Source organism: Octopus bimaculoides, chromosome 7 (genome assembly GCF_046866305.1).
Source record: "Octopus bimaculoides isolate indiv1 chromosome 7, ASM4686630v1, whole genome shotgun sequence".
Taxonomy (NCBI): domain Eukaryota; kingdom Metazoa; phylum Mollusca; class Cephalopoda; order Octopoda; family Octopodidae; genus Octopus; species Octopus bimaculoides.
Genome location: NC_142934.1, coordinates 19,923,670 through 19,947,949, shown reverse-complemented (window position 1 = coordinate 19,947,949; position 24,280 = coordinate 19,923,670). Strand labels below are relative to the sequence as shown.

The 24,280-nt window shown below is 39.5% G+C and overlaps 1 protein-coding gene across 4 annotated transcripts in view; it reads left to right on the top strand.

Annotated features, from left to right (window-relative positions):
- Positions 1-1,301: 1,301 nt before the first annotated feature.
- The window catches only part of LOC106872891 (phospholipid-transporting ATPase IA), a 422,617-nt gene continuing 399,638 nt past the window's right edge, over positions 1,302-24,280 (top strand). For 3 of the 4 annotated variants that reach the window (XM_089354941.1, XM_089354932.1, XM_014920050.3), the window contains exon 1: positions 1,430-1,584. The gene's annotated coding sequence lies outside the window, so the exon portion shown is untranslated. Of the gene's footprint in view, positions 1,585-24,280 lie in introns of all 4 variants that reach the window. The other variant, XM_089354939.1, reaches the window with a different exon arrangement.

The following is a 24,280-nucleotide window of genomic DNA, read 5'->3' as shown; positions in this document are numbered from 1 at the left end:
TCCTCTAAATGTCAGGCCTTGTGCCTATTGTAGAAAGGATGGTAATTTTTCAGATTAACATCCGCACGATTTTCACTAGGGTGTTAGGGTTAGGGTTTTAGGGTCAGGGTTAGGGTTAGAGTTTAGGGTTAGGGTTGGGATTAGGGTTAAGGTTAGGTAATCGTGCGGGTGTTAATCTGAAAAATTACCAAAAGGATTATATACAGGGTGTCCACAAAGTCTGGGTAAAATCATAACAAACAATTAAATATAAGAAATAATAATTTCTTAAAGTATGTGTTAATCCCCATGTACCCAGACTTTGTGGACACCCTGTATATGTTAGATATGATTGATTTTGTGTAAGTTAAAATATAATATAATAAAAGTTTATTAAAATAAAAGAAAATGACTGCTATACAGCCTCAATTTGTCTCCTGAACATAACTCATGTTTGTGTTGTATGCCGTCTGTTAATAACCTCAGTAATAAGTCAAATATCTATTGATTTAGCAATGTTTTTGATAGATTTCATTAAATAAATAATAATATGTGTTGTTTTATTAACCACTATGTTAATTCACTTTCTTAATTAACAAAATGACTGATTTAATTATATATGTATAAATCATATATGTATATAAATATATGTACATATATATAAATATGTACATGTATGTATATACAAATATATATTTGTATGTACTTAAATATATGTATTATAAATATATATATGTATGCGTGTATAAATATATGCATATATTTCTAGAAATATGTGTGTATATCTTATCCGTCTATTTTATTTATTTGTTTAATTATTTTTCTCTTTCATTTATATTTTTAGAATTACATACGAGCGGTTTTTTCATTGGAAGTATATATATACACACCTGCTGGCTTTGGGCTCTATATTTCTTGGACATACATGCACACGGTCTGCCACGTTTACCATTTCTAATCAATCACTCAAACACACAAATAATCGATCAATCGATTTAACAGTTTCTAAACTTAGAATTTAGTATTTGCATTTATCATTATTATTATTGTTTTTATTTGGAGGCGGACTGGAATTGGAACTGAATGGAGATTTTAAAGAACGTTTAAAACAATACACACACGTATTCACATATACATACATACATATAACAAATCTCACACGTTGATACTTAACATGTTCATGTATTCTTGGTGCATGTCTATACAATAATATATACACACTAAACATATATATATATATATATATATATATATATATATTGTTTATTAATTAGAAAAAAAGACAGATGGAGACCAAGAAATTCATATTCGACTAATTTTAAGGAATCGTGTTGCGTTGGTAAAATTTATTATTAATATCTTTTTGTTTCTTTCTTTTTTTAAAAAAAAAAGAAAAAATTAAATGTTCTGGAAAATACTTGAATTCTTAACAGAGGAAAAAATTTTTTTTAAAAAACAAGCATAAAAAATAATTACTAAAAATAATAATTATAATAATCGTAAAAGAAGGGAACGAAATACAAAAAAAAAAAAATAATAATAATAAACCGAGAGAAAGAAAGGAACAATGACCCTCGCCGAATTTTCTGAGACCAAATTAACCATGTGAGTAACTTGTTTATAACATATTATAATATCTTTTTTTGTCTTCCATACATTATTGGCAACTACTATTATTGAACGTGTGTGGTGTGTGTGTGTGTATGTGTGTTTCAGGGTGATTTATTTCTGGGTGGTCGTAGAGCTGTTTATGACACTGTTTAGGTGTGTTTGCCATCGTACGTTCACCTTTCTCTAATGATGTGTATCATTGTAAAGCGCACAATGATATTAACCACTTACTATTCCAATCTATCTCTTATCATCTCTCTCTTTTTCTCATTCTTCCTTTCTTTCTTTCTTATGTCGCTACCTGACAGTTTTTCTCATTGTCTATCTCTTTCCATATATCTATTGTCTACCTGTCTTTCTATCTCTCCCTCTCTATCTTTCTATCTTCAACTAACTGTCTCTGTCTTTCCATTTGTCTGTCTATCTATCTGTCTATCTATCTATCTATCTATCTGTCTGTCTGTCTGTCTGTCTGTCTATCTATCTGTATGTCTATCTGCCTATCTGTTTGTCTGTCTATCTATCTGCTAGCTGTCTATCTACCTATTTATCTGTCTATCTTCATCTATTTGTCTGTCTCTATCTGTTTGTCTGTCTGTCTATCTATCTATCTATCTCTCTGTCTACCTGTCTGTCTACCCCCCCTCTATCAGTCTATCTGTGTACCTCCATCTGTCTGTTTATCTGTCTGTCTATCTTCACCTATCTATCTGTCTGTTTCTCTGTATATGACTGCTCCTCTCTCTCTCTCTTCCTGCGTTTGATTCTCTCTCTCTCTCTCCCTCCCTCTCTCCCTCCCTCCCTCCCTCTCTCCCTCCCTCCCTCCCTCTCTCCCTCCCTCCCTCCCTCTCTCCCTCTCTCTCTCTCTTTCTCTGAATGCATCTAGTAGTGTATTTTTATCTCAGCCTATTTCAATATTTATCTGTCTAATCTGTATCTATGCATAATCTGTCTGTCTGTCTGCCTGTCTGTCTAACAGCCTGACTATCTAAATATCTGACTGTCTATCCCTCCACTTAGCTGTCTGCCTCTTGTTATTTATTTGTCTTTACTTCTCTCTATTTCTCTGTCTGTCTGTTAGTCTGTCTATCCCTCAGTCTGTTTATCTCGATCTATCTAACCTTTTTTTCCCAAGAAAGATGATTTATTTTCAATTTTAACCTTTTCTTTTAAATTCGCTGACACTACTGGAACAATGTCATCATCATTATCATCATTATCATCATCATCATCATCATCATCATCATCATCATCAAATAAAGAAAATACTGGATAACTGTAGTTCTTATGTAGCCATAAAAAGGTAGGGTGTACATGGCTTAAATGCTTTTTGGTCGTAGGTCCCTTTGGTCAGTGTCCACATGGGTTAAACACAACACCAACATCCCAGTTGTACCTCTCTATCCTGCTCCACCTTCTCTGTAAAGCAGACTCAATGTTTTAATATTCTCCTCATGCCTTACCCCTCAGCTTCTCATTGGTCTATTGAGGCAAATTTTGTCTATATATATTCTGGCATAGGGATACTAAGGAAAAAAAACTTTGTAATAAGTGGGCAACAAAAAAAAAATTAAATACGTACATTCTCTTCATCTTCTTCCGTATACTTCCTTAATTGTCTTGTCAGTTCAAATTTCTAATCCCACCAAATATTATGAAGAAATGATTGTCTCCCTTGTATTAACTGTCTCATAGGGAACACCATGTGTTTAAGAGAATATTAACTAATGCGATTTCTTTTACTGCTTAACCAGAACAGGAGAGGCAGTGCTCATGGCTCTTATCCAAAGCTCTGTGATCTATGTTTGGAGACAAGCAGTGCCCTCTTCCAACTATTGTTCTCCAACCTACTGGTATATTTTTACAGTAACTCTATGCATTTTAACTGTTTTTCACTGCAGTCACCCACATTATCAGCAACATTTAATGTCTATTTTCCTGTATTTCAATGAGTCAAACAGAATTTGTTGAGGCAGATTTTCTACAACCAGATGCTCTTCCTCTCACCATTCCTCACCTACTTCCAGGTAAGGTAAATATTTTCCCCATGGCCAGGCATACTTTTCAAGTAAGACTGGAAATGAACAACATCGCTTGTATGATGGTGATGCCTGTTTACAGCCATTACATGATGTCAAGACTTGGATACTCATAAGTTTGAGACCCCCTTCGGTCATGACTGACCATGGGATTGCACCTAGAAAGTTACCCTCCCAGGCACAAGTCCGAGCAAGGTTGTTTGTGGAAGACCAGCAGTTGCCCATGCATAAAAACTTTGAGAATCTTGTGAGAAACCATGCAGACTAGAGGAGAGAGTGCTTTTTCCAGCTTCAGAATGTCAAAACTCAAAGGGTAACTGATATATCAGTGTCAGTTACAGGAAAATAGAAAAATAACCCAACAGAATGACCGTCTTCCTACAAATCACCATTGTCCACATTGTGATTTCTCTGCTAGATCATGTGCTGGTTTAATAATAAGTCATACTCGTATCAATATTACTTTTGGTGGCCTGAGGACTCTCATGAGGAGTCACGAGGAGAAGTGAATGAATTGTAAACATCGATGAATGGTAGTAATAGTAGTGTAAGCATGTTGTTGATTGTCTATTTGTGCATTGGCATTGGTTTCTGGTAGGACTGTCTTGTTTGTTTTTCTGTTTCTGCTTTTATGTGATTCCTGGTTGGAATTTTTCTTTTTTTTCTGTCTTCATGATCATCATCATCATTGTTTAACGTCCGCTTTCCATGCTAGCATGGGTTGGACGATTTGACTGAGGACTGGTGAAACCAGATTGCTACACCAGGCTCCAATCTAATTTGGCAGAGTTTCTACAGCTGGATGCCCTTCCTAACGCCAACCACTCCGAGAGTGTAGTGGGTGCTTTTACGTGTCACCTGCACGAGGGCCAGTCAGGCGGTACTGGCAACGGCCATGCTCAAAATGGTGTCTTTTATGTGCCACCCGCACAAGAGCCAGTCCAGCGGCACTGGCAACGATCTCGCTCGAAAATCCTATGAAGGCCAGTCAGGCGGGTCTTCTCACGCACAGCACATTTCCAAAGGTCTCAGTCAGTAGTCATCGCCTCGGAGAGGCCCAATGTTCGAAGGTCTTGCCTCACCACCTCAGCCCAGGTCTTCCTGGACCTACCTCTTCCACGGGTTTCCTCAACTGTTAGGGTGTGGCACTTTTTCACGCAGCTATCCTCATCCATTCTCACCACATGTCCATATATATATATATATATATATATATATATATATTTATATCATCATTTGTATATATATGTATATATATGTGTATATATATATATATATATATATATATATATATATATATATATATATATATATGTATATATATATGTGCGTGTGTGTGGAAGTGCAATGGCCCAGTGGTTCGGGTAGTGGACTTGCAGTCGGAGGATCGCGGTTTCAATTTTCAGACCAAGCATTGTGTGTGTTTATTGAACGAAAACATCTAAAGCTCCACGAGGCTCTGGCAGGGGGGGAGGACCCCTGTTGTATTCTTTCGCCTCGACTTTCTCTCACTCTTTCTTCCTGTTTCTTGAGTAAAGCTTCGATGGATTGGCGTCCCATCCAGCTGGTGGGGAACACACATGCCATAGAAACCCGGGAAATCGGGCCCATGAACCTGGCTACGCTTTAAAAGGGCGCATAAATAAAAAAAGTAATATATATATATATATATATATATATATATATATATATATATATATATATATATAATAATAAAAAAATAATATATATATAAGTAAGATCGTTGCCAGTGCCCCTGGACTGGTTCTTGTGCGGGTGGCACATGAGATGCACCATTTTGAGCGTGGCCGTTGCCAGTACCGCCTGACTGGCTCCCGTAGGATTTTCGAGTGAGATCGTTGCCAGTGCCCCTGGACTGGCTTGTGCGGGTGGCACATAAAAGACACCATTTCGAGCGTGGCCGTTTTCGTGCGGGTGACACGTAAAAGCACCCACTACACTCTCTGAGTGCTTGGCGTTAGGAAGGGCATCCAGCTGTAGAAACTCTGCCAAATTAGATTGGAGCCTGGTGTTGCCATCCGGTTTCACCAGTCCTCAGTCAAATCGTCCAACCCATGCTAGCATGGAAAGCGGACGTTAAACGATGATGATGATGATGATGATGATGATACACTCACACATTTAGTGTTGACTGTTGGAGGAAAGAGTTCTGAATACCACTGTTGAGATTAATCATAGTTTTTATTTCGGTCAGTTCTCTTGTTACTCTGGAGTTTCACCTGTGTGTTCACAGGGTCATCAGATGTTCGTTACTTGCCTGATGGTCCCGTGAGCACACTGGTTAAACTCCATTGCATGACTGTTCTGCTTCTACTGTGCAACCAGAAAGCAGTGGATGTATACAAGCAGACTGATATCTGACCATGGCAGAACAAAGGCTAACCTGCATTGATGGGGATATTGGGAATCCCGACCCTTATATGTCTAACACATCAGGTATCTCCACATCAGGTATCTCCACATGACACAAACCACCTAGTATTGCATTGTCTGATCGCTTTGACACCAGATGAGGTATGTACCATTCAGATTACTCAGTGAAAAGTAATATTTATTCGTATCATGTTGAATTAATCATACATTATCTGGCAGACTTGAGATTTCACTGATGTGATTGTTTTTTTTTTGGGGGGGGGGGGGGGGGAATGACATTCTGGGGTAGGTGTGAAAGATCAGATCTGGCCAGTTTGAATAATATTTTAGCTGAATGTAGCCAATTTAAAAGGATAAAACAAATTCATGAAGCTGGTAAGGTGTACATTAATTAGATTTTGAATATAAATTGGATGGTGAAGAAGATATTATACATAACAACAACCGCAGGTAGAAGAGTTCTTTTCTCTCTCTCTCTCTCTCTCTCTCTCTCTCTCTCTCTGTGCGTGTGTGTGTGCAGAATCTTCAGAGTTTCTTCTCTTCTGAAATTGGGTCACTTTCATATGGAGTTCATGTGTCCAACAATTTGGAACAAACAAGAGGCTGGTGGGTTTCTTTGACTCCAACACATGGAGGTGGGAGGGGCTTAAAGTAGACAAGTTGGTTACTCCCTGCTATATTGCAGGTTGCATTCTAGACATAGAGGGATGATGGTGAGGAGCCTTGCTCTTCTAGATGAGTTTCCTTTACTATGGCTCTTTGCAGATGTTCTAGAGGATTTTGCCCTTGCATATGGAGTCAAGTCAACTTCATTATGGCTCATGTCACACAATAATACTGCTGAGGATGCTCACAAAGTGGAAGGAAGGGGATTATCGTAGGCAGGTAATTTCGTTCATAGTGTTACAAATACCTAGAAATTAAAGGAGGAGCTCACAGCACTCACAACACTCTTATGGGGATTGCATCTGAACCATGTGAGCGGGAAGGGGAGGAGCTAACAGTAAACTGACTGTTTGCAGTAACTGGAGTAATGGAGAGGGAAGGGAGGTTGTTGGAGTGTGTGAATTCCTAGAAGTAGAAAGGGGAGAGGAGGAGCTTACAGGAGATTGGCAGGTTGCAATAATTGAATAGCAGCTGTTGTGATAAGGGCCATGATGACCCACCCTTCCGTTTGGACAAAATTTGTAAAGATTTGTCTGCAAGTGGGATTTTACTCCAGACTAGATTAAGCAGCAGCAGTAGTCTATGCTGCTTAATGAGTATTAATTATGATATAATTTCTAGAAAATACATAATAATGATAATTTGTTTAGCTTAATTAGATATAAGTACATTTGAACTAACTCAGCTGAAACAGACATTAATAATAATGTAGATATCTAATAGTAATAATAGTAATAATGATAATGAATTATTTGCTACAGGGACATTGGATGAGGGAGATATTACAAGGATAGTTTATATTTTTAAGCCTAATACTTATTCTAACATCACTTTTTGCTGAACTGTTAAGTTATGGGGATGCTAAGTTATTGGTTGTCAAGTGATGATGGTGGTGGTGGGGACATATATATATATATATATATATATATATATATATATATATATATATATATACAATGGACTTCTTTCAGTTTTTATCTACCAAATCCATTCACAAAACTTTGGACGGCCCGAGGCTATAGTAGAAGACACTTGCCTGAAGTGCCATGCAGTGAGACTGAACCTCGAACCATATGATTACAAAGCAAGCTTCTTACCACATAGTCACACAGTGCAAACTCTGTATATATCTGTATAAGTCTGTGTAAAGACTCCATTTTTCCTGAACATCAAACTAATACATTTTGTTTGTTGCTCCCTCACCTGTCTCTATCTTTTATTTGTTTTTACAATTTTGAACAATATATATATATATATATCATCATCATCATCATCATTTAACGTCCGCTTTCCATGCTAGCACGGGTTGGACGATTTGACTGGTGACTGGCGAACCGGATGGCTACACCAGACTCCAATCTGATCTGGCAGAGTTTCTACAGCTGGATGCCCTTCCTAATGCCAACCACTCCGAGGGTGTAGTGGGTGCTTTTTACGTGCCACCAGCACGAGGGCCAGTCCAGCAGTACTGGCAACAGCCACACTCAAATGGTGTTTTTTTTACATGCCACCTGCACAGGAGTCAGTCCAATGTTTTGTTCACATGCCAGTAAGGTGGGTGCTTTTTACGTGCCACTGGCACGGGAGCGAGGCCATTGCTCTAGCAGTGATCTCACTTGGATGGTGTTGTTAGCGCTCCACTGACACGGGTGCCAGTCATCAAATTTGGTTTGATATATATATATTGTGTGTGTGTGTGTAATGATCATTATCGTTTTAATGTCCACCTTTCTATGCTTGCATGGGTTACTCACAATTTGTTGAGGGAGATTTTTTATAGCTTGATGCCCTTCCTGTCACCAACCCTTCAGTTAGGAAATATTTCTCCATGACCATGTCTTCACAGAAGAATGGAAATGAGGGTCACCGCTTTCAGGATGGTGACACTTGCTTACAACTATCAAAGTCAAAGCTAGGACACAATAACATGCACACACTCGCACACACACATATATACACGGTGGGTTTCTTTCAGTTTCTGTCTAGCAAATCCACTATCTACTCACAAAACTTTGGTCAGCCTTGCCCAGCCTTGCCCAAGTAGAAATGAACCCAAAACCATGTGGTTGGGAATCAAATTTTTTACCATACCGACATACCTATGCCAACAGCCACTAGTATATTATTTTCTGGGGTGGATGATGCTGCTAATTAAAACACACGTGCTGGTTGCATTTCACCTCAGTTTTCTTTTCATTAATTAATAAGATAATTGATATATAAAAAAAATCAATTGATTAATTGGCTATTGTTCTTTTCTCACAGCCTGTGACCTTAATGAAAATGTGACCCTCGGACACCTTCTCTTTCCTAGAACACACACTCACACACACACACACTCACACACACACACACACACACACACACATATGCATGCACCCCCCCCCCTCACACACGATTCATTGTGATTTGCTCTGTGAAGGAGTCTAATTGTGAACTGCGTTGGTGTTTTGTTGTTATAGTTGATTGTGTTGTGTGTATGTTTGCATGAGTGCATTTGTGTGTGTGCAGTGTGTGTGTGTATATATAAATTTTTAATTGGTATTATAATGCTGCTATATGTGCTTCTGTATAATAGGAAATGGCTAATTGGCAACATGATCTTCTCAAGGTACAACAATAGCAGTTTGAACATAAAATTTTGCATCAGTAACCTTGATACATGTGTGTGTGTGTGTGTGTGTAAATATATATGTATATATATATATATATATATATATATATATATATATATATATATATATATATATATATATATATATGCATACAGGGTTACATTTATGAATTTGTTTAGCAAGATTACTGATGTGAGATCATGTATTGAAACAGATATTGTTATATTTCGGGATGGTCATTTTATTCTTGCCAAATAAACACACACACTATATATTTGTTCTTCACTCATTTATTATTGTTCTTATTTTATCCTATGTCCATTGTCCGAAAAATCTTTTGTCACACATCTGTGACTTGTTCCGCAACTCTTCTTTCCCAAATGTATCCTTCTATTCCGGGAAAGATTTCCAGACATGTGCTTATTTGGCAAGCAAAAAAAATGACTATCCTGAAATATAACAATATATACAAGATGTTTAGGCTAAATTTGACCGTTTCCATAAAGAGATAAGAAAACACAATATTTCATTCAAATATAAAAGTAACCTGAAAAATCAAAAAATATCAACTACATTATGGCTGGGAAATAATAGTTTACTCAAAGTAGCTGCTCTCAGCTTCCACTTTGGCCTCAAGATGGCTCCAATACCTGATACATGCATTCCTCGCTGTGTCCCTGAGAATATCTTCCAAAACACCTTCGTGATCTTGGCCACCAACTCAGCCTTTATGTTGCAGGCCAGGTATTTGATGTCTTTCTCAGCCATACCCTGCACACGTAGTAATTCATGGATTTTAGTCGGAAGAATTATGAAGTCAGAAATTGCGGCTGCCAATGTAGTAGAAATTCTCTGACAACCATATCTGACTCTTTCTGGCAGCAATACAAATTCTGCTACTTCACATATGGCCTTCCAACAGCAACCCTCTCCAGCCAAGGTTTCATCACAGTCTCCAGTAACTTCACCATAGTTGTCTGAATTCAGCCTGAGGCCTTATTCAAAGATTTGGGGCTGCATGACATCACACTCATTGGGAACACATCAAAAGACCATCACAATTTGGGGAACTTGGCTCTCATGCTATGTGGGCCAGGACATGGATTATAAACAAGCTACCTATTGTTTTGGATGTTGTACAACCAGTCCTGGCAGAAGTTCTTTGCATCTGAGAAGAACCAGATCATCCCTGGCTCAGCAGGATGCCTCTGCTTGTTCAGAATCTTCTTTGCCTTTGTGAAGTAGTTCTTGGCCTTGGCTGTCAGAATTTGTCCCTTGTGCTTCTTGTAAGATTAGTAACGAAGGTCCTCATTCAGGGCCAGCTTCATGGTGGTGACTCTAACTCTCATTTCTCTCACCAAAGCCTGGATTCCTTTCCTTGGATTTTCTATCACCCTGTCCTGCATTTGTTGGATGAGCTCTGACATGTGAACGCAGTCAGAACACATGCTGTATTCCTTCCTGCTGGTCAAGGCTTTGTAGTCTCCCATGCAGCTGTCCATGTCATGTCTTTCAGCCTTTGCAGTGTTCACAGAGCATTGAGAGACAATCATGATTTTGGTATTTTGATATGTTTCACAAATCTTCTTGATGCAGGTAACTTTTTTTCCAATATTCAGATGGCTTCCAGTCCTCCATATCAGCTAACTTTTTCTCAGCTATAACTTCCATCTTTATGCTCTCTAGTACTATTGACTGCTCATCAATACATCAAGCTGTTCCTGAAAAATGAAGACACAAAAATGTCATCAAATTTAGCCTGAACACTGTGTGTGTGCATGTGTGTGTACACACACGCATACATACATACATACATACATACATAAAAACTTACATACATACATGTATGAGGCGATGCCAATAAAAGTTCCTGGCTTTAAGGGTATCGCAATAGGCCTAGCTGGAGATCCAACCTTCCGAGTTCTTTTACAGGGCTTGGGAAAACTGAAGGACTGCTGCAATAAGTGTGTGAATCTGAGGAGGGAATATATGTTCAATAAAATCATAATCAACAGATCCTCCTGTATGTTCTCTTACCCAAAGCCAGGAACCTTTCAGCACCCCTTCGTATATATGTGTGTCTGTGTGTGTGTATATATTATATATATATAGCAACATCAAAGGCAGGTTAACTAGCAAGTTAGTTTTTGAGCAACATCAAAGGCAGGTTAACTAGCAAGTTAGTTTTTGTTTGTGGCAGATGTTCAGGTGCAATAAAGACTGTAAACAAACAGGAAACAACTTCTATCTCATTCCAGGGTGAAAAACTAGAGGTAGTCAATAGCTTCCGCTATCTGGGCGACCAAGTTAGTAGTGGGGGTGGGTGCGCTGAAAGTGTAGCTGCTAGAATAAGAATAGCCTGGGCAAAGTTTAGAGAGCTCTTACCCCTGCTGGCGACAAAGGGACTCTCACTCAGAGTAAAAGGCAGACTGTATGACGCATGCGTACGAACAGCCATGCTACATGGCAGTGAAACATGGGCTGTAACTGCTGAGGACATACGTAAGCTCGCAAGGAGTGAAGCCAGTATGCTCCGTTGGATGTGTAATGTCAATGTGAATACCCGTCAGAGTGTAAGTATCTTGAGAGAAAAGCTGAACATTAGAAGCATCAGTTGTGGTGTGCAAGAGAGACGATTGCACTGGTATGGACATGTGGTGAGAATGGATGAGGATAGCTGCGTGAAAAAGTGCCACACCCTAACAGTTGAGGGAATCCGTGGAAGAAGTAGGCCCAGGAAGACCTGGGCTGAGGTGGTGAAGCAAGACCTTCGTACATTGGGCCTCACCGAGGCGATGAATACTGACCGAGACCTTTGGAAATGTGCTGTGCGTGAGAAGACCCGGCAAGCCAAGTAAGATCGTTGCCAGTGCCCCTGGACTGGTTCTTGTGCTGGTGGCACATGAGATGCACCATTTTGAGCATGGCCGTTGCCAGTACCGCCTGACTGGCTCCCGTAGGATTTTCGAGCGAGATCGTTGCCAGTGCCCCTGGACTGGCTTGTGCGGGTGGCACATAAAAGACCCCATTACGAGCGTGGCCGTTTTCGTGCGGGTGACACGTAAAAGCACCCACTACACTCTCTGAGTGGTTGGCGTTAGGAAGGGCATCCAGCTGTAGAAACTCTGCCAAATTAGACTGGAGCCTGGTGTTACCATCCGGTTTCACCAGTCCTCAGTCAAATCGTCCAACCCATGCTAGCATGGAAAGCGGACGTTAAACGATGATGATGATGATCATCATATAGTGTCTGCTTTCCATATATGTAGATGTGGTCTAGTGGTTAGGGTGTTGCAGTCATGATTGCAAGATAATAGTTTTAATTCCCAGAGTGGCTGGGACATTGTGTTCTTGTGCACAACACTTCATCTCACATTGCGCTGCAATCACTTTAACATCTGTTGGGTGGCACAACATGCACCACTACAGACGATATCAGTTTGATGGAGGGAGCGAGGTAACATGTGGAGGGAGTACAGCACATACATTTGATCACTATAAACAAGCTCCACAGCTCCCAGCCCCAGACAACTAGGCACTTTTAAATGCACTTTCCAGTGATGCAACACTTGCCCCTACATTAACAATACTAGTACTATCACTGAGCCTAAGACGCATCATCATCACCATTTAACATCTGTTTTCCATGCTGGCATGGGTTGGACAGTTTGACAGGAGCTGGCTAAGAAGAAGACCGCACCATGCTTCGCTGTCTGTTTTGGCATGGTTTTTATGGCTGGATGCCCTTCCTAACACCAACCACTCCACAAAATGGACAGTGCTTTTTACATGGCATCAGCACTGGTGAGGTCAATTTTGGCATGGTTTTTTTTTTCACAGCTGAATGATATATACATATATATATATGTATATACATATATGTATATACATATATATGCATTTGTGTTAATGCATGTATGTGTGTGTGTGTGTGGATGTATAAAGAAAAGTATGAGCTTACAATATCCTCCAGATTACAATCTTTAAAAGAAAGTTTCAGCCATCTTTAGTGGTTTCACAGTTCTTCTCGGGGACAAGAGACACCTGTACCCACCAACCCACAATATCTTATTATTGAAAACTTCTGTTGCACAGCATTCCAACCTTATATTTTACATCATATGCAAACTTTGTGGCATCTTTTACATTGGGGAAACAGGTCGATGCCTTGCTTATCACTTAGAGGAATATTTTTGAAGCTTACTACAATATATGCCAGACCAACCTGTTACCAGTCTCTTCAACACAAGTCATTCTGTCACTCACCCACTTACTCAATGTGTGGCAATGCTGCACATCATGGATCCATGTTCAAAGAAAAGGATGGAACATTTCATATTTGAACTAGGCACCATGTCACTGTCAGGTTTAAATGTGAATGTTTTTCCTTCTACTCCTACTCCTCCTCTTTGTTTATCCAACCCTTTTGTATCCTTCAACTTCCCCCTCACCTCATCTTTTCCCTTCATCTCACACTTGGCTTTACTTGCTTCTCCTCATTCCATTGTTCTTACTTTCTTCCTTCTCACACTGTTTCTCCTACCACTTCTTATTCATGTACGAAGCTCTTTTGGTCCTGTGTTGCTTATTAATTACAGCCACTTTTTTTCTAACTTAGAGGATGTACAACTCTGCTTTCTTTCATTAATTTCTCTCCTTTCAACTTTTCCCTGAAGAAAAACACTGTCTGAAATATTGGATTTTCCGTTCCTCACAACAACTGTACCGTCCTCTCTTGTCAATTCTACATGTTATAAGTCTTGCCAACAGATCAGCACCAGCCTCTTTGGAGTCTGATTGACCATATATGTGTGTGTGTGTGTGTGTACATATATACATACATATACCAATGCAAGCATAGATGTGTGGTAAGAAGTTTGCTTTCCAACCACTGGATCTGAGTTCAGTTCCACTGCATAGCACCTTGGGCAAGTGTTTTCTGCTGTAGCCTCAGGTCGACCAAAACCTGCAAATGTATTTGGTAGACAGGAAATGAAAGAAGCCTGCTGTATATCTATTTGTATGTGCATGTGTGTGTGTGTGTGTGTGTCTTTGTCACCCATCCCCATTTGACAACTTGTGTTGATGTGTTTATGTCCCTATAACTTAGTGGTTTGGCAAAAGAGAATGATAGAATAAGTACTAGGGTTTAAAAAAATACACACTGGAGTCAGTTTGAATGACTAAAAATTCTAACAGGAATGCCAAGCAGTACAGCATGTCGTTTCCAAATTTCTGGCAAAGTGGATTGCGTCATGGTACTGTTTTTCTCACAGATGTTGCCCAACTGACCCTACCATACTGTGTATTGACAAAATCAAAAAGAAACAATGTGCATGAGTCCATAATACAACACTATTTCTGATTTATGATAATCAATAGGAAATAGTGCTGTGCCGTTGCCAGAGAAGAGTGATTTATGTTTGACACAAGCGTAAGATGCTGATTCTGCAGAACTGGTCAATACTTTGCAGCATATTGCATGGTTATTTTAGGTGAATGATATATATACATATATATATATATATATATATATATATATATATGTTTGTGTGTTTGTCTCTGTGTGTGTAAATACATATATATATATATATATATATATATATATATAGATGGATATGTGTATTTATGTTAATACGCACATGCACACACGTGTGTATAAACGTTCATATACATAGATACGTAATATATACATAGATGCATACACATGCACAAACTCATATGTGTGTGTGCGCATGTGTGTGTGTGTGTGTGCATAGCTAATACTTACAATGGGTTATCTGCTCAACTTGCCAGAATGAGCTTCCAGATTTGTCTCTAGTCACTCTCTACAGTTGTTTTAGCAGAAAAAATAACCCATAATGTTGTCCAAGATGTACAATGTCTGAAAGAAAAACAATGATAGGTGTTCACCTCTAGAATGTCTTTGTTGATAGGTCTGCTTAGCAAAGATGGGGCCATTAACCAAAAAGTTAACTTCCATAAACGTTAATCAGTTAATTCTTTAAAAATGTAACGGAAGTTATCGGTAAACTGTTAACATTAACTTTTATTATAGAAAAAAAAATCATTCTTTGCTCTAAAAACCACCTTGAAACTCCTTTTTTTTTGTGTGTATGTTTTCTAAAATTTTCATTGCCTTTGCAACCTTGTCAGTGGATATCAACTCTGTCAGCTATCGGAGCTGCAGTCCTTTTGTTTATCTGAGATCCTGTTATGCATGTGTGTACTTGTGTATGCACATACATATGTAAGTGTGTATGCATGTATGTATGTAATGCATGTGTGAGTATGTGTGTATGTATGCATGTATCTACATGCATATGTATGTATATATATATATATATATATATATATATATATATATATATATATATGTATATTCTGCATATTCATGTGTTTGTGTGTATGTACATGATTGTGTGTATGTATGTGTGTGCATTTGTGTGTATACCTCTGCTTCCCTGCATGTGCCTGTTTGAGCATGTCTCTGTGTATGAGTTTGTGTGTGATTATGTACACGCATCTGTTATGTATGGATGTGTGTTCATATGTGCCTGTGTGTGTGGAATGTGTGTGTGTGTATGGTCATGTGTTTCTGTCTCCTTATGTGTGTTTGTGTGTGTGTGTGTGTGTGTGTGTGTGTGCTTGCGCTTGCCTGTCTGTATTACCTGCGTACCTACCTACCTACGTACCTACCTACCTACCTACCTATCTATCTATCTGCTATGTACCATGGGCTTCTTTTCAGTTTTCATTTACCAAATCCACTTATAAGTCTTTGCCAGATCGAGAAATACTTTTTTCCAATGTGTCCTTAGCCAGAGCTTGATGGGGATTTGGCTGCCATTTCTTGAAGGTCAATCTGCCACGTAGAGGCCATGTCAATGTTTCATTCACTGTTTTGTGGAAGTGTTAAGGATGGTGGTGGTGGTGGTGGTGGCAGTGATGGTGGTGGAAATGGTGGTGGTGGTGTTGGCGGAACGGTGGTGGTGGTGGTGGTAGTGGTGGAGGTGTCGATGGTGGTGATATTAAGAAAGAAAATGTTGAATATAGTGGCAGCATGTGAAGGATATTGGTGATGGTGGTGGCTGTGATGATGATAGTGGTGGTGGCTGTGATGATGGTGGCAGTGGTGGTGGTGTCAAAAAAACAAATGCAGGTATTGATAGTCTACATCAGGTTGTCGTTGTTAATGAGGCTATGTCAGCCTTGATCAACAAATCTTCTTAACAGTTTAACTCAATAAATCTGTTTTTCATTCTTAGTAATGTATCGAAACATTCACTGACAACCAATTGAAACATAACTGGTTTATACCTATGTTTGACTCTCTGACTTTGTCCCTGTCTTGTGTGAATCTATCTCTTTCTCTCTCTCTCTCTCTCTGCATGCCTCTTTCTCTCAACATATACTCTTTTACTCTCTCTTTTACTTGTTTCAGTCATTTGACTGCGGCCATGCTGGAGCACCGCCTTTTAGTCGAGCAAATCGACCGCAGGACTTATTCTTTGTAAGCCTAGTACTTATTCTATCAGTCTCTTTTGCCGAAACGCTAAGTTACGGGGAGGTAAACACACCAGCATTGGTTGTCAAGCCAAGATGGGGGCAGGGGGGTGGAGGACAAACACAGACACACATACATATATATATATACAACAGGCTTCTTTCAGTTTCCGTCTACCAAATCCACTCACAAGGCTTCGGTCAGCCCGAGGCTATAGTAGAAGACACTTGTCCAAGGTGCCACGCAGTGGGAATGAACCTGGAACCATGTGGTTGATAAGCAAACTACTTACCACACAGCCACTCCTGCACCTGTATATGTATATATATATATACTTCTAATATAGGATAACATTTTTCTCCCAAAGAAATTCCATCAAAAGTGGCCAGCATATTAAAATACCTTTAAAGGTGAAAATTATAAACAAGGGCAAAAGAAAAAAGATCTCTATGCCAATATGCTGAGAAGAGACTTTAAATCGTTAATCACCACATTACAATATACATCACCATGAATACACGTCATGCTGAAATCGATTTAAAGTCTATTCTCAGCATATTGGCATAGAAATCTTCATTCTTTTGCCCTTGTTTATAAATGTTTATAATTGTTTGTTTATATATATATATATATATATATATATATATATATATATATATATATATATATATATATAAAATGTGTGCATATATATAGTGTGTGTGTGTGTATATATATGTATAAACACACATACACTGGGACTCACTTCTGTATGTGTGTGTGTGTGTGTATATATATATATATATATATATATATACATACATGCATATTTCGGGCTTCTTGCTGTTTCTGTCTACTAGATCCATTCATGATGCTTTGTGGTTTTGGTTGGTCCAAGGCTATAGCAGAAGACACTGGCCCAAGATGCTGTGCAGTGGAACTGAACCCTGGACTATGTAGTTGTTGTGAAGCAAGCTTCTTACCTTCAAGTTACACCTTCACCTATATATATATATATATATATATATATATATATGTATATAGGTGCTTGCGTGGCTGTGTGATAAGAAGCTTGCTTCCCAACCACATGGTTCTCGGTTCAGTCCCACTGCATGGCACCCTGGGCAACTGTCTTCTACCATAGCCTTGAGCCAACCTTAGCCTTGTGAGTGGATTTGGTAGACGGAAACTGAAAGGCGGCGAGCTGGCAGAAACGTTAGCACGCCAGGCGAAATGCTTAGCAGTAGTTCGTCTGCCGTTACATTCTGAGTTCAAATTCCACCAGTCGACTTTACCTTTCATCCTTTTGGGGTCGATAAATGAAGTACCAGTTATGCACTGGGCTCGATATAATCGACTTAATCCCTTTGTCTGTCCTTGTTTGTCCCCTCTGTGTTTAGCCCCTTGTGGGCAATAAAGAAATAAGAAATAAGAAACTGAAAGAAGCCCATCATATAGACATATGTACATATTCATCATCATCATCATCATCATCATCATCATCATCATCGTTTAACGTCCGCCTTCCATGCTAGCATGGGTTGGACGATTTGACTGAGGACTGGTGAAACCGGATGGCAACACCAGGCTCCAATCTAATTTGGCAGAGTTTCTACAGCTGGATGCCCTTCCTAACGCCAACCACTCAGAGAGTGTAGTGGGTGCTTTTACGTGTCACCCGCACGAAAACGGCCACACTCGAAATGGTGTCTTTTATGTGCCACCCGCACAAGAGCCAGTCCAGGGGCACTGGCAACGATCTCGCTCGAAAACCCTACAAAGGCCAGTCAGGTGGTATATATATATATATATATATATATATATATATATACATATATTTTGGGACTGCCATGTTGGCTTGGCGATAACTATTAATTATATATATATATATATATATATATATGTCTGTACGTATTGTCGTCGTTGTTTAACGTCCGCTTTCCATGCTAGCATGGGTTGGACGATTTGACTGAGGACTGGTGAAACCAGATGGCTATGTGCGTATCTGTGTTTGTTCCCACCACCATTGCTTGACAACCAATATTGGTGTGTTTACATCCCTGTAACATTAGCTGTTCAGCAAAAGAGACTGGTAGAATAAATACTTGGTTTACAAAGAATAAGTCCTGGAGTTGATTTCTTCGACTAAAACAAATCCTTTAAGGCAGTACTCCAGCATGGTCGCAGTCAAATGTCTGAAGTAAAAGAATGAAAGAATAAATAAAAGAATGTATGTGTGTATAGGCGTAGGAGTGGCTGTGTGGTAAATATGTATGTATGTATAGGCGTAGGAGTGGCTGTGTGGTAAGTAGCTTGCTTACCAACCGCATGGTTCCGGGTTCAGTCCCACTGCGTGGCACCTTGGGCAAGTGCCTTCTACTATAGCCTTGGGCCGACCAAAGCCTTGTGAGTGGATTTAGTAGACGGAAACTGAAAGAAGCCCGTCGTATATATGTGTGTATATATATATATATATATATATATATATATATATATATATATATATATATATATATGGTTCGTGCCAGGTAAAAGCACTACTGATGCCTTATTTCTAGTGAGACAGTTGCAGGAGAAATACCTAGCTAAGGATAAACCTCTGTACCTGGCTTTCGTTGACATGGAGAAAGCCTTTGACAGGGTCCCCCGATCCCTTATCTGGTGGTCAATGAGGAAACTTGGGATCGAAGAATGGTTAGTGAGAGCTGTGCGAGCCATGTACAGAGATGCTGCCAGTAAGGTGAGGGTTGGAAATGAGTACAGCAATGAATTCCGGGTAGAGGTAGGGGTCCACCAAGGTTCCGTCCTCAGCCCCCTCTTATTTATCATAGTCCTCCAGGCAATCACAGAGGAGTTCAAGACAGGTTGCCCCTGGGAGCTCCTCTATGCTGATGACCTTGCCCTAATTGCGGAGTCACTATCAGAACTAGAGGAGAAGTTTCAGGTGTGGAAGCAAGGTCTAGAATTGAAGGGCCTTAGAGTCAACCTAGCTAAAACCAAAATCCTAATAAGTAGGAAGGTAGATAAAACACAAACCCCTTCAGGTAGATGGCCCTGCTCAGTATGTAGAAAAGGAGTAGGTAGTAACTCTATAAGATGTACCCGGTGCAAGCTATGGACACATAAGAGGTGCAGCAACATCAAAGGCAGGTTAACTAGGAAGTTAGTTTTTGTTTGTGGCTGATGTTCAGGTGCAATAAAGACTGTAAACAAACAGGAAACAACTTCTATCTCATTCCAGGGTGAAAAACTAGAGGTAGTCGATAGCTTCCGCTATCTGGGCGACCAAGTTAGTAGTGGGGGTGGGTGCGCTGAAAGTGTAGCTGCTAGAATAAGAATAGCCTGGGCAAAGTTTAGAGAGCTCTTACCCCTGCTGGCGACAAAGGGACTCTCACTCAGAGTAAAAGGCAGACTGTATGACGCATGCGTACGAACAACCATGCTACATGGCAGTGAAACATGGGCTGTAACTGCTGAGGACATACGTAAGCTCGCAAGGAATGAAGCCAGTATGCTCCGTTGGATGTGTAATGTCAATGTGAATACCCGTCAGAGTGTAAGTATCTTGAGAGAAAAGCTGAACATTAGAAGCATCAGTTGTGGCGTGCAAGAGAGACGATTGCGCTGGTATGGACATGTGGTGAGAATGGATGAGGATAGCTGCGTGAAAAAGTGCCACACCCTAACAGTTGAGGGAACCCGTGGAAGAGGTAGGCCCAGGAATACCTGGGCTGAGGTGGTGAGGCAAGACCTTCGTACATTGGGCCTCACCGAGGCGATGACTACTGACCGAGACCTTTGGAAATGTGCTGTGCGTGAGAAGACCCGGCAAGCCAAGTAAGATCGTTGCCAGTGCCCCTGGACTGGTTCTTGTGCTGGTGGCACATGAGATGCACCATTTTGAGCGTGGCCATTGCCAGTACCGCCTGACTGGCTCCCGTAGGATTTTCGAGCGAGATCGTTGCCAGTGCCCCTGGACTGGCTTGTGCGGGTGGCACATAAAAGACACCATTTCGAGCCTGGCCGTTTTTGTGCGGGTGACACGTAAAAGCACCCACTACACTCTCTGAGTGGTTGGCGTTAGGAAGGGCATCCAGCTGTAGAAACTCTGCCAAATCAGACTGGAGCCTGGTGTTGCCATCCGGTTTCACCAGTCCTCAGTCAAATCGTCCAACCCATGCTAGCATGGAAAGCGGACGTTAAACGATGATGATGATGATGATGATGATATATATATGTATGTGTGTACGTGTTTGTGTCTGTCCCCCCAACATCGCTTGACAACCGATGCTGGTGTGTTTACTAAAGGCGGTGCTCCAGCATGGCCGCAGTCAAGTGACTGAAACAAGTAAAAAAGTAAAGTGTGTGTGTGTGTATTACTTTGTTCAAGTGAGTCTATTACTACTCTTAGTTTCACCCATGAGGCATCGAGACCAAGCAGACATTTTGTCAGTTAAGTGAGATAAAAGGAGATAAAAGGTTTATCTGCTTTTATCTCACTCAACTGAGAATATATCTGCTTGGTTTCGATGACCTTTAATGTCCACTCAAGGCTACATACACCATATCTGTGATTCTTATATGTTTTCGAACACTGACAGAATCATTAGCAGCTGGAAAAAAACTGCTTGGTGGTATTTTGTCCATCTTCACATCCTGAGTTCAAATTCTGCCGGGGTTGATTTTGCCTTTCATCCTTTCGGGGTTGGTACAATAAGTACCAGTTGAACACTTGGGTTGATACTAATGATTTGTAGGTACATGGTATTTTGTTATACAACCATAATATACCATATAATATATTACACCATTATATATATATATATAGTGGCTGTTTAAAGCAATGTATCTGAGGATGATTAAGGGATTAGATGGGGGTGATGAAGGGGCAAACACCCACCAAAATATGGCACATACACCCATTACCCATTTTTCATCTTCGATCTCATTGTTTGTTTACATCTGACATCTCGTATACGAAATGTGGTTGCAAAAATCAGTGTTGGTTATAATTTGTGTGGGATATCTGTAGAAATGACCTTAACAAACTTGAGTCTTGCCCAAAATTGCTGGCTTTGTACAAAAAATTAAAACCAATATTAGCTGTAAGCTAATATAGATAAGTGAATTTATGTAATATAGTCATTTGATCTCCTTACTTCTCGTATGCCCTTTCAAGCCACACTTTCTTATTTTCCTATAAATTTGAATGTAATTTTTCAAAGAATTACATATCCAACGATGTTGAATTCATCATATTTTCATGATACTTTGTTCCGTGTGGGGAGACCATAGTGGACAACAGTATTCAAGGTGGGGTTGGGCAAAAGTAGAGAAGAGAAGGAAAAGGTGTGGATATCTCTTGACTGGAAAGTTCTGAGAATCTAGCAACACATTCTGTGGGCCATGTCAACTTTGCTGTTTATATGAGCTGCCCAGCTTATGCTGTTGTCCATAATTATTCCCAAGTGTCTGATGTTGTTGGATGCCATAAGAGTAAGGGAGGATGGGAGTTTCAGGGTATCCTCTTTTCCAAAGTGGATTAATTCAAATTCTTTTCTGCCCATTGGATGACAACCAGTAGATCTGACTGAAGACATGTATAGTCACCCACTTCATTGATGATCTTCTGGATCTTGGAATCATCTGCAAAGATTCTTATGTTACTGTGCTTGATGATGTCAGTGATGTCATTGATGTAGATGATGAAAAGAAGTGGGCCCAACACAGTGCGTTGTGAAACACCACTACTGACTTTGGCTAGGCTTGATTTTACTCCTTCGGCTACGTGTTGGGTTCTGCCTGTCAGGAAACACTTGATCCATTGTAGTAACTTTCCAGAGACACCTATGGTGGATAGCTTTTTCAAGAGGATCTTATGATCCACCCTGTCAAAGGACTTGCTGAAATCAAGGTAAATGACATCAGTATTTATATGTATGTATGTATGTATATATATATATGTAAGTATATACATGTATGTATATATGTATGTCATCATCATCATCATCGTCGTTTAACGTCCGCTTTCCATGCTAGCATGGGTTGGATGATTTGACTGAGGACTGGTGAACCGGATGGCTACACCAGGCTCCAATCTGATTTGGCAGAGTTTCTACAGCTGGATGCCCTTCCTAACGCCAACCAATCCGAGAGTATGTATGTATATGTATATGTGTATATGTATGTATATATATGTATATTTGTATATGTATATGTGTGTGTATATATGTTTGTATATTTTTTATGTGTATGTATATATATATGTGTATATATATACATATATATATATATATATGACATATTTAATATGTATATATATATATATTCAAGTGTTGGGTTATTCTAAGTAGTATGTCGATGAAGCACATTTACTGCCTATGTTTACCTGACGTCATCCACGGGGTCAGTACAATCATCATTGGATCTACATCAGGAATTCCTCAATGTACGATGTTCATTGAGCATATAAGAAATGATAGAACTGGTTGTACAGTATCCCACCCTTGAGGGATTGATGCAGGATGCATCAAAAGAATCCCTGCCTCTCTGTCTGTCTGCTTCTCTCTCTCTCTTTATATATATATATGTATATATGTATGTGTATATATATATATATGTATATATGTATGTGTATATATATATATATATATATATATATATATATAAAGTGTAGTATATTGCCACTTAAGTGTGGCTGACCCCTAGGGGTGGATGTTACTGTTGCTTTTAGCCCCAGGAGGACATCTCCTCCAGCTGGCTTATCGACACACGACTGTGTCCTGTTTGCCAAGGGAAGTTATCCCTCTCACCTCGATCTGCAGCACGAACGTATCCGGATTTCAGGGTTATTTCCCTTCGTCGGCGCCCGATAGCTGCTGACCTTAGAGAATTAACATTGCTTATATATATATATATATATATACATATATATATATTTATATATATTTATTTGTGTGTGTGTGTGTTTGTATATATATATCTGCCTCAGCCTTCATCCCACTGTGATCCAGTTTTCAACATTGCTTATATACATTTCTAATAGTAGATCTAGTCATTACACACATCTCATTATGTCTGTGCACATTATATGTGTGCATACGGCTTCTATTTTTTAGAGTGGTTGTGTGAGTGTGTATATTGTGTGTGTGTGTGTGTGTGTGTGTGTGCGCATGCATGTATGTGTAAATGAGTATGCAGATTAACCTCTCATTTCAACATGCATATGCATACTTTTTATATGATTCCGCTGCGTCTGTGTGTGTGTGTGAATTAAAGACTATGTGCATATATGTACAGACACAAAAATGTGTGTGTGTGTGTGTTTGTAAGCATGTGTATGTTTTTGTATGTGTGTGTTGTGCGCATGTGGATTATTCTCCTCCTCTACTGTCCAAGACACCACACACGGTTGTCTTTTCATTGGTGCATAAAACGATGTCTTTAGTTCCTTACATTACTTGTGTGAGTATGTGTATGTTTGTATGTGT